This window comes from Alligator sinensis, unplaced genomic scaffold (genome assembly GCF_000455745.1).
Source record: "Alligator sinensis unplaced genomic scaffold, ASM45574v1 scaffold286_1, whole genome shotgun sequence".
In the NCBI taxonomy this organism is placed as follows: Eukaryota; Metazoa; Chordata; order Crocodylia; family Alligatoridae; genus Alligator; species Alligator sinensis.
In genome coordinates, this window is record NW_005842366.1 from 1,310,389 (window position 1) to 1,314,220 (window position 3,832).

The following is a 3,832-nucleotide window of genomic DNA, read 5'->3' on the forward strand; positions in this document are numbered from 1 at the left end:
AAGCCCAGCGCTCACTGGATCCTGCTATGTGGAAAGCAATTCCCACTGCCCCCACTGTCTCGCACTGCATGGGGGGCTCTAAATTGGGGCTTTTTTTTTAAAGAGTGGGGGACTGGGGCTGGGAGCGGCAGCCATGGGGTGGGGCTGGGACAGCAGGTGGGGGTCGGGGGCACTCAGTGGGGCAGCGAGAGCAGACAAGGGATGGGGCCTAGCAGGGGTCCCCCCATGGTCTGCTTCCCCCCTCCTCCAGCTTCCCCTCCCCCCATACTTACCAGCATGGAGTTTGGGTCCAGCTCCCTGCTGCAGCGAGTGGGAACTGCCCAAATCACCAAAGCTCTCTGAATTTTTTCTGAATTGATTTGGACCTTTTAATTAGTCTTCTGATTTGATTCAGATTCAGAAATTTGGCCACTGAATCGGGCCAAATGTCCTCCAAATTGAATCAGCACCCGAAGCTTTGCACAGCCCTACTGTCCAGCCTAGTCAGGGCACAGGGAGTAACTATAATTGAGCCACAGTTGCTGTGGCTGGTCCCACCCCTGTGGCCTGGGCCAGCCTCACTCAGCCATGGCTGAGGCAGCCTCATGATGCGGTTGAGCCAGGCCATGGAGGCAGAGGATGGGAATGCTGAGCCCTGTTAGCAGTACAGCCCAGCCCAGAGCACGTGACCAGCGGCTGGCTGAGCAGAAGGATAGCCAGGCTGGTTCGGAGGCACTGCGGGGCCTCGTGGGTCTGTAGCCTGCACCCAGAGGCCAGGCCAGGCTGTGCTGCTGACACTGAACTGCAGCTGCCAGGGGTGGCCCCACCCCTGAAGCCTGGCCCAACCCCACCATGTGGCTGCCTTGGCCAGGGATAAGTGAGGCTGGCCCAGGCCGTGGGGGCAGGACCATCCCCGAAAGCTATGGCTCATTTATAGCCACTCCTCGCACCCCAGTTGGGCCGGGTAGTGCTGTGCACGGTCACCCCCTCCCTGCCCCATGGCAGCAGGGAGAGGAGGAGGAGGAGGAGGGGGAAGAATCCCCGCTCAGCACTAAACAGAGCTCCCCTCCTGCCCTGTGCAGCAGGAGGGGGAGAGGAGTGGGGGGATAGAGTCCCCCTCTGAGGCTGGGTAGTTTCACAGACCCTGTCCCTCCTCGCCATGGTGGTGGGGGGGGGGGAGAGGGAGGAGGAGCAAGAGTCCCCCTCCCCTTCCTGGGGGGAGGAGGGGGAAGAGGAAGAGTCTCCCTCAACACAGAACAAAGCCCCAGCATGGTCCTGTTAAGGTGGAAGTGGCAGGGAGAAGGGTTAATCCTCCCTCTGTCCCTTCTGCCTGAAGCCAGGGTCTGCCAGCCCCAGAGACCCACCCTGCAGCCCTCTCCCCTCTGCTCCCTGGCAAGCAGGCAGATCCCAGCTGTGGTGGGGGAAGAGGGGAAGGAGGGAAGAATTAACCCCCTCCCTGCCCACTTTGCCTTAACAGAGCCATGCTGGCCAGTGTCTCACCATGTCCCATCTCTGCTCAGACACTCTTCTTACCGAGTTGCTCCTTCCATTGTGATGTTTATCTCAGTCTGCTTCGCTTGAAACCTCCTGGGTGTTACTTCCAGTCCCACCCAGTGGAAGTGTTAACAAGACCTATCAGTTTTCTGTTAATGCTGAAGACACAGACTGTGTTAACCTTTCTTTTTCTGTGTAAGAGATAGGGAAACTGAGGTATGCAACATTATTACACCATGACCACAGTTAAAACAAAAATGTTACAAAAACACATAGTTCCGCACAAATATAAACCACAGATGTTGAATGGACAAAGAGTCAGCGAGCCAGAAAATGAGAGGAAGGCATTCCCTAAAATTCTCATCAAACTAATATGTTTAGCTTGGACCTGGGGAAAATTATGAGCTTCCTGCATTGTTTGCATGGCTTCCATGTGTAGCGAACAATCTATATTGGTAGATGCTTCATTGTGACTCTGCATACTCAGCTGAAACATAACCCAGAGATCTTAGGAGCTTTACATATATACCCCCTGTACTTCATTTCTTCCTAGAACTTATTCACAGCATGGTTACTGATGTGTTTCTTCTCCTGAAGCTTTGGTTCCTTGAAGTTCAAGTCCTGTATTCATTAGTAAACTGCTGTCCCAGCAGGCTGTGACCTTCCTATTTCTATCACAAAAGTTTCATGCTTGGCAGATGACTGGGTTGCCTTGTACCCTCAAAGAAGTAGGTAGCTCTGAATCCATACATGCAAGAGCTGCTGGTAAAGCCACCTATCCAACCACTAGCCTGCCATCTCAGGATATCTCCAACTTTTGTCGGCCCAAAGGGCATTAAAGGGAGCAGCAAGGGCCCTGCTCTCAAGCTGCTGAGTAGCAAAGCATACCATGGAGTAGCATGGGGAAATAAGATCATGCAGCTCTCAGCATACTGTAGCCCTGTACATGTTATGAGCAAAAGCAAAGGAAAGAGAAAGCCTGGGCTAGGAGCAGAAATAGTAGTGAAGTATTTGAGCCACAGAGGACAATGAAGCTTATGTAAGCAAAGCATTAATGCTGTGTGCCCCTGGAGGCTAAGGGGGCACGGTGAGGTCCCACAGGTGGTGGCAGTGTTGTCGGCAGTGGAAGCATGGTGATGGTGAGCGGTGAGCTCCTGCAGGCAGCCATGGCACTGTCAGCAGTGTGGGGGGGCAGTGCTGACCGGCAGTCGGCGACTACCCGCAGATGCCATCAGTAGTGTTGGCATCTGCCAGCAATAATTGGGGACCGTGCACAGACACTGTGAGCGGTGTCGGGGGGTGAGGGTAGCTAGAGGCGATTGCCAGCAGGTGGCACTAGCAGTGTTGGCAGCACCTTTTTCCAGGGGGTGCATGTGTACGCACATGCACCCCCTACGCGTCGCCAATGAAGCAAAGAATAGAGCAATGAGGAAAAGCAGGAGCATGACTCTGCAGTGAAAGAATGCTAACACAATGTCTCTCTCTTTTCCACCTAGTTACCAAGGCACACTACAATTTTCCCTCTCCTTTTTAGACAGAAATGTAGAAACATCTATCCACTCTTTTCTGATTCCCTTCCCAAATGTAGCCACTCATTTCGGACACCAAATCTAATTTTTTCCTTACAACCAATCCCAGAGAATTGCACAACCCTTTCAAATTAGTTTGCATGATCATTTGAAGCAGAGCAGTTGGAGAGAAGACTGACCACTTAAGTTTGGAGTCTGCAATCATAGAACCACAGTAAGATAACTCTGTAGGAGCATGAATCTTGGCTTTGCCCAAAGCAGACCAGAGAAGATGCATGTTCTAAGGCAGGGATGTCAAGTATATGGTGCATGGGCCGACTCTGGAACTTAGAGGTTTGCATAGCGTGGTGGCATTGCCTGGTGGAATAGTCCTCAGCAATAGGAAGGTGAGCAAGGGATGTGCTGACACAGCCCTGCAAGTCCTGAGCTGCTTTGTCTATGTGCTTGCCCTACTGTCTCCACTGCTAGCCTGTGCCCTTTGCCAATACTAGTCTTTGCCCCAGGCTGGATCTACGTCTGCTACCCTGTGTCCATGGCTGGATTTGACCTGAGGGGAGCCCAGAAGTTCAGATCTGACATGGGCCATGGAATTAGTTTGACATCCATGTTCTAAGTTAATAGGAAGGAAAGAGATGTCCTGGTTTGTTGAGCTTCTATTGCTGGCAGCCCAATCACATAAACTGACTGAGGTATCACTTTACAGCTAGTTAGATTATTTCCCCTTTTACTTCTGTTGGAAAGCTGTTCCGGAGCCTCACAAAATGAAAGCAAATCAAATGACAAGGCTGTCTTCTGTTGCAACCCTTGTCCCTTCCTTGCTTGGCATTATG